General features: G+C 42.6%; 1 pseudogene across 1 annotated transcript; it reads left to right on the forward strand.

Annotated features, from left to right (window-relative positions):
- The first annotated feature begins 1 nt into the window (after position 1).
- On the forward strand, positions 2–9,423 carry LOC308585726 (potassium voltage-gated channel subfamily A member 1-like; annotated as a pseudogene). The gene is made up of 2 exons (XR_014013506.1): positions 2–109; positions 664–9,423. The product of XR_014013506.1 is annotated as a potassium voltage-gated channel subfamily A member 1-like (transcript).
- Positions 9,424–13,327: the final 3,904 nt, after the last annotated feature.

Genomic DNA, 13,327 nt, shown 5'->3' on the forward strand with positions numbered 1-13,327 from the left:
GCAACTGCAAGGCGAAGAAGCGCCTTGACGCATTCCGGCCGGGGCTCGCTCCTCGCCTGCGCTGCTGCTGCTGCTGCTGCAACGGCCCCCGCCGGCCTCCCCGCGGCAGGTAAGGAAGGCTCCTCCGAGGCAAGTTGCCTGCTCCTTGCAGCGCGGGGTTGGCTTCGGGGTGGGGGGCGCTGCTCGAAGAAGTGTGTGCGGTGGCACAGTTACTAGTTGCAAAGCCTTTTCTTTCCCGCGCGCTCTTCCCTCCACCCCCCGCGCCAATAAATATTTGGAGAGATTTTTCTCCCCGGGTTCTGTTCTTATTAAGAAAGATCGTGGTATTCCAACCCCTCTGGGTTTTTTTTGTGTTTTTTGCTCGCACATCGTTCAGGCGGATGTGGGCTGTAAGGCAAAAATTGCGAAGCGAAGGAAGTCTTGTTAAGTAGGGATTGAGAAGTTACGACGAGCGGGAACACAGGACTTCGTGAAGGGCACCCATTCGAAATTCATGTGTGCATGGAAGTATGTTAATTTGCGTTACAGGACCGCTGCTTTAAGGGTGGGCTGCAGCCTGGAAAGAGTTGCATGATGTTGGAGAGCACTGGAATTGCTGAGCATTTGTGTCTTGGGGTGGGGAGAAAGAGGTGTTTTATGCATCTGCTTCTTGTCCCTTTACAGTATCTACCAGTTGCCTCGAAGTGAGCTTTATTCCTTAAAAACATAAAATAAAAACAAAGAGGAAGGGGCCATTCCAGAGCAAAGTGGGAAGTCCGCGGATTTTGCTGAGTCGGCATTCCAAGCAGTCTCCTTCCAGTCACCGTGCTTATTTATTTATTTTATTGAGGGGAAGTGTGTGACAGCAGCCGCAATACAGCAGCAGCAGCAGCAGCACATGGTCACATCCTGGAGAAAAACAAAAGGACTGCATTAAAAGACAGAAGGAAACTGCTCCGAAGGGACCCAGTCTCGCTGTGTTGCATGTGTGTTAAGAGACCCCAGCCATCCCTTTGTCCTTTGATGAAGCTGGAAAACCTCTCTCCCTTTTTTCTTCCCACCCTCCCAATTACCAGCGCCCTATAGGTCCTTTCCCCGCCTAGCCTGGATGCCATTCAACCTACCTCTCTTCCCTTATCCTTGAGCTTCCCAACCCTAATCCCCATTCTCCACCCTGTTTTCCTGCTCTGGGAGCTGTCCACACCAAGGGCCTCACCTCTCCTTAGCCCCTCTCCGTGCTGTGATTCTGCATCTATATCCAGTATCGTGTCTCCTCTGAAGTCCTCAATTCTTCACTCTCCTTCAGCTCTGGCGGCTTCTGATCCCAGAACTCTTCTCCTTCCGCATCCCATCACGTCTTCTAGTGAGTCTGTCCTTCCCACCCCGTAGCTGCCATGACGGTGATGGCCGGGGACAATATGGACGAGACTTCTGCCTTGCCAGGCCACCCCCAGGACAGTTATCGACCTGGGGCACACGATGACCACGAATGTTGTGAGAGGGTTGTGATCAACATTGCTGGCCTGAGATTTGAGACGCAGCTGAAGACCCTCGCTCAGTTTCCCAACACTTTGCTGGGAAACCCCAAGAAACGCATGCGATACTTTGACCCCCTGAGGAACGAATATTTCTTTGATCGGAACCGGCCCAGCTTTGATGCCATCCTCTATTACTACCAGTCTGGAGGGCGGCTTCGCAGGCCTGTTAACGTGCCTCTAGACATGTTCTCGGAGGAGATAAGTTTTATGAACTGGGAGAGGAGGCCATGGAGAATTCCGGGAAGACGAAGGTTTCATCAAAGAGGAAGAGAGGCCGCTGCCTGAGAAGGAGTACCAGCGGCAAGTGTGGCTGCTCTTTGAATACCCCGAGAGCTCTGGGCCAGCTCGGATCATTGCAATAGTCTCCGTCATGGTGATCCTTCATCTCTATAGTGATCTTTTGCCTGGAAACTTTGCCAGCGTTGAAAGAGGACAGGGAGTATATGGGACCCCGAAACCGCAGCGACAACTCGACAGTCTATTACAAGTCCAATATCTTTACTGACCCCTTCTTTGTGGTGGAGACTCTGTGCATCATATGGTTTTCTTTTGAATTGGTGGTGCGCTTTTTGCCTGTCCCAGCAAAGCCGAGTTCTTCAAGAACATCATGAACTTCATTGACATAGTAGCCATCATCCCATACTTCATCACTCTGGGTACAGAGATGGCTGAGCAGGAGGGGCCTCAAAAGGGAGAGCAGGCCACTTCTCTGGCTATCCTGAGAGTCATCAGACTGGTAAGAGTCTTAGAATCTTCAAACTCTCCAGACATTCTAAGGGCCTCCAGATTTTGGGACAAACCCTCAAGCGAGCATGAGGGAGTTAGGGTTACTAATCTTTTTCCTCTTCATTGGGGTGATTTTGTTCTCCAGTGCGGTGTATTTGCTGAAGCTGAGAACCTGGCACCTATTTCGACAGCATCCCCGATGCTTTCTGGTGGGCAGTGGTATCCATGACCACTGTAGGATATGGTGACATGTACCCTGTGGACAATGGAGGCAAAATCGTGGGCTCCTTGTGTGCCATTGCTGGTGTGCTGACAATTGCCCTGCCTGTTACCTGTCATTGTGTCCAACTTCAACTACTTCTACCATCCTGAGAAACAGAAGGGAAGAACAGGCTCAGTTACTTAAAGTTAGCTCTCCTAATTTAGCATCTGACAGTGATCTGAGTCGCCGTAGCTCCTCCACAATCAGCAAATCTGAGTACATGGAAATTGAAGAGGATATGAATAATAGCATAGACAATTTTAGAGAGGCTAACCTCAGAACTGGCAACTACACCATAGCCAACAAAACTGTGTTAATAAAAGCAAGCTGCTGACTGATGTTTAAAAACATGTAGAAAAGAGAAACATTGGCAGCTTGAAGACTTTAAGTGACCAGCAGTCACACTTTGTAGATGCTTTACTCTTCGAATGCTTTACCTCGTAAATGCATTGTTGCATTGCGAATTTTTGCTCAGCGATTCAATAAGCTTTCAGGATCCATGAAAGAATTTCACTTTTCCTTTTGTTTTCTTTTAAAAGGGTATTTTCCAAGTGGTGGAAATGGTTACTAAAGCTCTTTGGACTAGCCTAGTTATAAATAGAAATTGTATGCTTCTAGCCCTAGACATTTCCCCATAACTTTTAAGTTTCCAACCGTTTTAAAAATCAGCTCAAGAGGACTCTAAAAAAAATACTTAAAATATGCATGGATTCAAGGAAACGTTTCTACAAAACTGCACAGTGCATCCAAGAAAATGCATCCAAATAATATTCAGCAGTAATGTGCAGTAAGTATTTGTCATTCTTTAGACTGACCGACATATACATTTCCTTCCTTTGTGAAAAGTTTTGTAGTTCTGATCTACAGATTCACACACAGCACCTTATGAAAATATGCCAGGTTTTGGGGTGTGTTTTTTTTTGCTGTATACACTATTAAAATCGAAGAATTATTCTGTGTGTTGGAGGGAAGATGGAACATCTGCAATGCTGCTAAGGTCTCTTAAGTGCAGATGGTTTCAACATACTTCTTTCCCTTCTTCAGAAATGGATGCAAAACTTTTTAGCCCCTTTGTTGCAAGATAGCACAATAGAATTTAATATAAGCATGTTTGACTTTGATACTATCTATTTTATAATTGCATGCCTGGAACATTACCTCAGATGATAGGGGATAAGGTTTTGTTTGAATTGATCTTCTTTAAAATAGGCCCTTTTTTGTTTCAATTTGCATTCACCAAAGTGCACTCCTTTTTATTTGTTAAGTATCTGATTAGTAACTTAAAAGTACTGTATTTAAGTGCATATGTTAGTCAAATGGGAACAATAACTTTTGGAGATCAAAGCATGTTTCAAATATTCAGCATTATGGCCTATTTGACTAAGGTGTAACTCAACATTAATTAATGCATGGTTTCAGTAATAAATACAAAAAAAAAAAGGCTTGTTAGGATGAAGGCCAGGAAGAGAATACTAGAGAGACTTGTTGTTTTCCTGCATTGCTCAGGGAAATGAGTTGGCTTCTGTCCGGGCCTTAATAGAAAGTAACATATCCCATCCCTTAAAGGGAAAGCTATATGGAAAATTAAGTCCAGTTTATATATAGCAATGTCTAAATATTCTGTATCTCCTAGAGCAGAAAAAAGGTGCAGAAGCATGCCTTTTGGTGCATTCTTAGAATGTAAAATGAAACTTATCGATTATATGCATCCAAATTGCAGCCCAGTTATTTTCGCAGTCATTGTTTGAACCTTGGAGACTTTTGTATTCCCCTAGGACTTGCTGAAGAGACTCAACCAATTGATTTTAGATAGTTGCTTAGTGCCTTTATCCTTACAGCCACTGGACTGCTGAAAGTGCCTCTATGAAAAGAGCTGAACCTGAGTAGGCAAGGATGAGTCAATTGGGACAATAGCAGGATTCGACCATGCCAAATGCAGGCACAGCAGAAAAAGCCAGGGAGAAAGACAATGTCTAAAGCAGAGAGGCAGAAGACGAGGGCAGAGACTACCAGCACTCTTGCAGACCTAATTTCCTCCTGTACTCTGCACCCTGCAGCTGAGTGACATTGCAACCTAACATTTGCCTTTGACAAATGCTACTCCCGCAAGACCCAGTCTTCCCCCAGTCTGTTTATAGAGACTTCGCCACACTCTGTGTTCATTTTGTTTGTTTTTGGTATTGGCCCATTCTTCCCCTGGTTTGGACCTTGGCAGCCTGGCATCCTACACTAGAGAAAGTAAGGGCTATCCTTTGCAGTAGCCTTAGCCATGCAAGGAGCAGGTTGGATGGAGGCACGTTGAATCTGTACACTTGCTCCTCTTAGAGGCTTCTGCTTTTCCAACGGAGCTCTCATCCTTTCCACCCAAATTCCCTTGGATTTTAAAATTTGACTCGCCTGAAGCTTTCCCATCCATTGTAACAACTCTCCTCCTGTTGTGTTTGTTGAAGGTTGCAGCATTTTCTGAGAAGGCATTTTCTGCAATTATGCAAGTCTTGAAGCTATAGTCCATAGAAATCAATAAGTCCATTTTTTTTTTTTACTGATATAGGCACTAATCTTTTTCTTTTTTTTACTGTTCCCTTCTAAAAGTCAAAGTTGAGGCTCTTTCTCCCATGCTTAGCATGTGGCCTTATACACTGAACCCTCTTTTCCATTACATAGATCCCAGGCCTCCATTTTATTCTCAGTATTCTATTTCTCAGCAGCTACGGATATCTAGCATTTACATTGGAAAAGGAGCAGCTTTGCCCAAACCTGATATGTCAGGTAGACAGAAAGATGCAACTTTGTGACTTGTTTGGTTCAAAATGGTAGGAAGAACAGAAGGACCTCTTAAATACTGACTGCAGCATATTCAGAAAAAAAATAATATTGTAGTTGATAGGAAGCTCTACCTTATTTTCCATTCTCAGTATCCAGTTTCTCCCCAATTTAGTCACAGTTCCCCCTGCTAGAGTGCTAGATTTGGTGGTCTACCTTGATTCCTCCAAACTCCTAAATTTAGGGAAGGTATTCATTCGCCTGTTAAACTGACTTTGAACATTGTGTGTAGTTATCTCAGCAATAATCAGCTCAGTGCCGTATGGGGTCTTTGATCAGGAAGTGCTACCTGAGAGAGGATGAGGCCTCAGTTGGGCAGCTTGGTGAGTTTCTGTGTTGACTGGCTGGGTTATCCTCACCTTAGTTTATCTGCTGGTCTGATCCTTATTCTGCATGTTTAAGAGAAAGTATGCATGCCATGCAGCGGTTTGGTTTATAGCTTCCCCCTTTTGCTTTTGGCAGGGATAGGTGATCTTTAGGGCTTGTGGGGTGGCTTGGGGAATATGATTGTCGCTTACTCATTTATAACAAAGGGACTGGGTAAATATGGAGTGCAGGGAATAACTTCATGTAGCATAGGCATGCATTTCTTCCAGCAAGGTTTCTCCCCCCCTTAAAATCAGACTCATTCCTTTGCACTAATATGTGCTGAAATGCGTTTGTAGGTCTGAAGGTGCACTAAACTACTGCCTGATTCTTAATACACCTTTTTGTTTTTAATTTTCTTTTCTGCCATATTTTGTTTTGGTGACTGGTGGTTTCTCAAAAGTGAGTGGCTGTAGCTTGCCCCCAGGAGGAGTGATCTGAAAATGGGCACGGCAAATCATGGATTTGCTGGCATTTGGTTACTGCAGTGCTGTAGCAATGTCTCTCCATCCATTGGGGTGGACTCATGGTTTGTGATGTTGTGCTGACACAGTCGCTGGCTGTTCAGTATTTATTTGCTGATTCATCAAGGGTGCGAATCAGGCTGTAGGCTTAGCAGGTTTAATTCAAGGAAGGGCAAGGGCAAAGTTTCCAAAGGCCTAGAATTAGTTGGCGTTTCCTTAATCTTAACATTGGTCTTACCTTAATCTTGACCTTGGTAAAGAGGTGGCCTTTAAGTAAGGGCAGAGGATGGGGATGACTCCTGAAGTACGATTCACTGGGAAGCTCTTCAACACAAAGCTCACGGAAGTGAACAGAGATGTGCAAGGTCATTGCAGTGCTCATTTCAGGGTGGCCTGCGCAGGATAACTGCCCAGCGCTAGGCTAGTGTCAGTTGGGGGGGGGGAGGCTGCTTGGATGTTCTGCTTTAGATACCAAAAAGGCTTGGAATGGCTCTTTTTTTGACATGGAAGCAACTAAAATCAACTGGACGACATAAGCGGGAGATCATTGAATAGGAACACACTGCAGGGATACAGTGCAGTCTCTCTTCCAAGGACAGGGAAGTTAGTGACTCCCCCCTCCCACCCCAAATACTGATCCAAAACACGTATAGAAATAGGACTAACTGTGAAATGCCATATAGAAAGATTGGAGATAAAGGTACATAAGGCCACATTCTATCACTGTTATTATAAAATAAAATAAAAATCCCCAAAGCAAATTTTAACTGAAATGGGAGTCCTTATCTCCTTAGCTCCTGTGAAATCAGTATATTTTCTTATCACATGTTATTATGGAGACCGTTACTGACATACTTTTAAAAGGCGACATGGAAATAAGAGGATGTGTGTTATTTTTTCCAAGCGGAGTTCAACTCACATTGAATATTGTCGATTATTTCCATTAAAAGACCCATTTATTTTGATGACTGCTTGGCCTGATCTGTGCTAAGGGCAGGGGAAAAGGTAAACCTGCTCAGAGTCTATGTATACCACTTCAGACTGCAGGTCACAGTTGTGTGTGGGCAGGGAGTATGTTGGAAACCTCTCCCCCTCTCAATGTCATTACACAATCTATCAGGGAGAAGGCTGGGCTGCAAACCATTTCTCTCATATCTGGACCTTGCTGTACATTTTTAGGCTGCGGATGAGACTGCATATGTCTGAATGACCCAAACGTTCCCTGCACATGGAAAACGAGTCTATTGGAAAGAAAGTTTCTCATACAACCTTCTTAACATGTTAGTTTTCCTTGTTCCGAGAATTTACTTTTTCGTGGTGGAGCACTGAATCATGCAAGCTCTTGTCTACAGTTGGAAGCCAAGCCAGGGTTTACCAGCTTTGCGACAATTAGTTTTCTATGTGCAGGGAGTTATTGTTGTTTTTTTACAAAACATAATAATGTGATTCCTCCTGTCTCTAGTCCAATGTGGAACTGTCCAGAAAATGCTTTGCCATGTCACCTGCTGTTTGGGTAGACCAGACCTCTGTTCCTACTAAATATCTGGTGATGGGGCCTGAAGAAATTAATTCGTCTGGCAGAGTCCTGTCCCCTAAACATTTAATTGCGGTTTCTATACCTATTCAGGTTTTTTTTTTTTGAGTCCTGACCTATCTGTTCAAGTCCTCCATACAAATAAAGCTCTCAGCTGGGGTGTAAATAATTACAAAATGGAGTATTTGGAGCTGAGCGTTACAGTCCTTATTGAGGAAGCACAAGGAGAAAGACGAGTGAAGCTATGTCTTGTATTCTCTCCCCTTAAGCTTTTTGTAGACATGCATTCACTTATGAGTGCAGGACTTTTGGGTGTTTTGTGGGGTACTAAAACTACAGCACATGTGAAAGATGAGGCATAATGTGTGATTTAAAAATAAAATTGAGGGGCCGTTTAGTACATATTGCCAAACCACAGTTCATATAATAGAAAATGCAAGACCTGCAACACGTCACAAACTTTGTTACATGAGTTGAGAAATTTGTCAGTTAACAAAAAAATTTTTGCCCAGAAGGCTGAATATTCTTTATGGTTTCAATATGGTTTTTTTAAAGGGTATGAGCTGAACACACAACACTTTCTCCTATATGTAATTTCTGTAGTATTGTCAGACATAATCAAGAAAAGTAAAACCATATTAAAAGTTAAATTTCCCTTCCCTTGTTAGGGACCATTTGGTTCCATATGCAGTTAGAACCGACGATTCTATAGTTGGTCTTTTTAAATTAAATTTTCATTTCTTTTTAAAAGACAGTTAGGTGACATAATTTTTGTTATATTCTGAAATACGTCTAGACATAAATCAGAATTAAGCACTGTCTTTATTTTAATTGACAGATTTAAAAATATCTGTACCCCCCCATTTTCTTTCTGTGGGTGCTGAATAAATTAGGCCACAAACGTGCATATGATCAGGAAATAGCATGCCTTGCCTTTTTTCAAAGAATTGTAATCAATTTGAGATTTTTACTCCGATTTTGTTGGGAAAACAAATCCTTGTTCATATCTATGTTGATCAGTTGTTCCACTCCTCTAGCCGTACTATATATGATTTATACTTTTTAAAGTCTTCCCTGTCCAGCTGTCATTTGAACACAACTGAATTCTTTGGGAGTATATTTATATTTGATTAAATTGTTGCTTCAGTAGCATTTCTATAAATGTGACTGGAATCAAATGTATATTTTACTTTTGTACAAAAGTAAAAAAAAGAGGATATTTTTGTGACTAAATTTAGCAAAGAAGAATACATTAGAACTTAACTTTGGTTTTCCAAGACATTTCTTAAACACACTTTCCCCCCTAGCACATTGGTTTGAAACTATGTAAATAACAGCTGTGGGTAGGAATGTATATGGATTCTTTGACATACCTCTCATTTTAACGATGCAGTATTACTGTTGAACAAGGTCACAGAATGGTTCTTTGCAGAAAAGTGCACCATCAGGGCAACAAACCATGGAAGCTGACATGGGTCTATTGATTTCCGTAATTTACAAATTGCTTACACTTTGAGTCAAGTATGTACCTCATTGTCATATTACTGCTGATTTGACTTAACCATAGCTGAAATGGTTTGGTTTGTCAACTTTTGAGACAGCAAATGTTATGAGTTTATATTTAAAACATATAAAATGCATAGTTTTCATCTATGCAATTTTACTTGCTTCTGTCACTTTTATCGTCTGTTCATACTTGGCATCAATTAAAGATAATTTTTAAGGATCTTATTCAGATATACTGTGACTGGTTTATTGGAGTCCTGTTTTTCTCCTGTTCCTTCCCTTGGGGAGATTTTGGGAGTACATGGATGGCAAGAAAAGGGGTCTAGGGAACAAGATTGGTGGGATATTGGACCATGGAAATGTGAGGAAGAGGAAAATGCGAGAGAGGAGTCTGGGAGGGAAAGGAGATCATGGTCAGAGAGGAGATCTGCACGGTGGTGAAGACCTGCAGAGATTTCAACCAGCATATTGATACCAAATCTTTGGCTACAGGCCTGTAGTAAAAGTGAAATGGGCTAGCTCCCTTTTCCCCCTTACTTGATCTATATTCTTTTAAAAGAGCTTTTGTGTGTACTAGTGATTGGCACTTGGCTGTGCTGCTGGAGGAGGTGATGGATGGGTTTGAGAACATTGGGTTGTGATAGATCTGCAGTCATAAAACAAAGCACTGGTCCTTTGCTCCTGTGCGAGTGTTACATCTTAATCTCTATGATTGCTGAATCAAAATAAGGTAATATGATCAGACACAGATGACCTGGTGTTCCTCCTCCACCTTGCTCCTTAGAATTTTAATGATAAAGATGGGCAATATTAAGAGTAAATACTGAAATAATTTCTTTGTGTTCCACTAGGGAGATGAGCAGGGTACAGAACGGTTCAGACAATAACTTTTGGGCCAGATGGCATTTAAATTTGATCCCTTTTAAAGCTTTTGATATGCACTGGAACCATTCCTTGAAGTCTGGAAGATTCATAACCTGCTAATATGGAACGTTCAGTCAATATTGTTCCAAATAATTTTGAATCCTACCTGTGATATCAGGGGACAATCTTGTATTTGGTTATAGTAATGTGTATAATAGTTTGAATAATTGCTATATTTAATTTTTTTGGTAACCCATGAGGTAAAGGTACTCCTGACCATTAGGTCTAGTCGCAGATGACTTGGGTTGTGGCGCTCATCTCGCTCTATAGGCTGAGGGAGCCGGCATTTGCCCTCAGACAGCTTCCGGTCATATGGCCAGCATGACTAAGCCGCTTCTGGCGAACCAGAGCAGCGCACGGAAACGCCGTTTACCTTCCTGCTGGAGTGGTACCTATTTATCTACTTGCACTTTGACGTGCTTTCAAACTGCTAGGTGGGCAGGAGCTGGGACCGAGCAACGGGCGCTCACCCCGTCACGGGGATTCAAACCACTGACCTTCTGATGGGCAAGCCCCAGGCTCTGTGGTTTAACCCACAGCGCCACCCACATCCCCATGAGGAGTAGTATCAATGGTCAACCATGGTTAGGAACACACTTTCCTTAAGAACCAATCCAAACAAAATATTTATGAAGTCTGAACCATGATCCATGTTCTTTGCGTCACAGTGCTGGCTATTTCTCCTCTGCGTAAAATAAGAACCATTTCAAATTCTATTTTATAGTCTTCATGGCCTATCCACAATGAATGAAATCTTATGTGGAATTAGTTCATCTTCACCTGCCTGGTCTCTAGCAATAACTGTCCCTTATGTGAGAGAATGACATAGCAATTATAACCCACCGTGGTCTCCTATGGTCTCTTTCTTAAAATCATTTTTTCCATCATTGCCCCTAATTAAGGGCCCAATGCTGCTGTTATATGTTGTGTTCATTTTACTCCCAGAGTATTTCTGTTAAAGTTTGGAATGGTTCCAAAGTAAGTACTTTAGACCAATGAACTTGGTAATCAGTTTTGTGTTGTAGTCTCTCTCATGCCCTCACAGTCACTTTGTGACATCATCATTGTTGTATATTTAACTATGGTCTGCCACCTTTTGCTTAGACTGCAGTTTCTTTGAGGATTTTTATTGCAGGCTTCAACGAACTCCAAGTGCAAATAGATAACAAATACCACAAAATGTCGGGATCAGTGGCGTAGCGTGGGTTGTCAGCACCCGGGGCAAGGCAAGTAATTTGTGCCCCCTAACCCGTGGATTTTAGCACTGATTTTAGCACTGTGAGTGCGAGCGCCCCCCCAGATGTTGTGCCCGGTGCGGCCAGCCCCCCCTGCACCCCCACGCTACGCCACTGGTTGGGATGGGCCATTAGAAAAAGGTTTAATCAGCTTTATGGAGGAGAGGTCTGCCTGTGGCTATTAAACCATGATAGCTAAGTGGAACACCATGTTCTTTGGCAATATGCTGGCCACCATATACCAGTTCCTTGGGGGCAAGAGCAGACATAGCCTGTTTTGTTGGCTTTCCAGAAGCAACTGGTTGGCCAGCATGTGAAACAGCATATCCGAATGAATGGAACTTCAGCCCTACCCAGAAGGCCTCTTCTTTGGTCCATATGTTCAGAGGCTACCTCTGAATACCAGGTACTGAAGACAATCATAAGAGCTAGCCTCTTTAATAACAACAACAACAACAACAACAACAACAACAACAACAACAATATACCCCGCCCATCTGGCAGGGTTGCCCTAGCCACTCTGGGCAGCTTCCAGCACATAGAAAAATATAATAAAACATCAGACATTAAAAACGTCCCAATACGGGGCAGCCTTCAGATGTCTTCTAAAAGTTGTATAGTTGTTTATCTCCTTGACATCTGACGGGAGGGCGTTCTGCAGGGACCCGTGTTTAGACCTGTGTTTGAGCTTGCCAGGTTCATCTAGCTGGCTCCTCCGAGAAACAATGATGAACTCGATGGACACTTGGTGTGACTCAGCAGAGATCATACATTCTTATTAAAGAGGGGTTCATCATCATGGAGGATAGGAATATTGAATACTGTACTTTCAGCAGTGGATTTCATGATTTATTTGTGGGGTCCATGAGTCACTTTACGAGATCGGTTATTTTAAAAAATCAACGAGGCATTTTTTAGGACAGTCTCTCATGTCCTTCCAGTCTGAGCCAGACTATCCTACATTGTAGTACAACACCATAGGAAAAACTCTGAATACAGAGCCAGTGCTAAATATCAGTGCTAAATATTCGCCACAATATTCAGGAGGAAATGTGCATAAAAATAAATATATTAGCGAAAATAACATAGAAAAATTCATTAAATTAGAAATTGCTTGCAAAAAATGTACATTAGTCAAAACTGCACGCAAAAATATGTTTATTAGGGGAAATTCACGCTAAAATGCTGAAGAATTTTCATGTGGATTAAAAAAATAACAGATTGCTACAGAAATGGGGGGACAGAAATGAAAATTGGAAAAATAAAAGATGGAGAGAACTGAAAGTGACAGAACTCTTTCATCCTTACTTGTAACTATATTATTCTTAAGCCTGGTGATTGCAATTTTCTTATTCCATGGCAATTGTATTCTTTATATGATGCAATTGAATGAATATTGACCATTTCTTAACAAATTGATTTTCATGCATAAAGCAGGCCTCAATAAAATTGAAGGTGCAATTTATGCATTATAACTGTGTCCTAGAGCCTATAAAATCATTCAGATAACATGTTTTTCCTCAACGTATGGCAGTTGATATTTTTGCCACTGTCAATAAATTTCTGAACAAATGCAACATTTTTTTAAATCAGCCTGTACTTCTAGGTAATTTCTTTACACTAAATGAGCCTATATGAGATAAAGGTAAAGGTAAAGGTACCCCTACCCATACGGGCCAGTCGTGTCCGACTCTGGGGTTGCGCGCCCATCTCGCTTAAGAGGCCGGGGGCCAGCGCTGTCCGGAGAAACTTCTGGGTCACATGGCCAGCATGACGAAGCTGCTCTGGTGAGCCAGCGCAGCACACGGAAACGCTGTTTACCTTCCCGCTAGTAAGCGGTCCCTATTTATCTACTTGCACCCGGGGGTGCTTTCGAACTGCTAGGTTGACAGGCGCTGGGACCGAGCAATGGGAGCTCACCCCGCCGTGGGGATTCGAACCGCCGACCTGACGATCGGCAAGTCCTAGGC

The sequence above is a fragment of the Podarcis bocagei genome (genome assembly GCF_964188305.1).
Source record: "Podarcis bocagei genome assembly, chromosome: 4".
Lineage (NCBI taxonomy): Eukaryota > Metazoa > Chordata > Lepidosauria > Squamata > Lacertidae > Podarcis > Podarcis bocagei.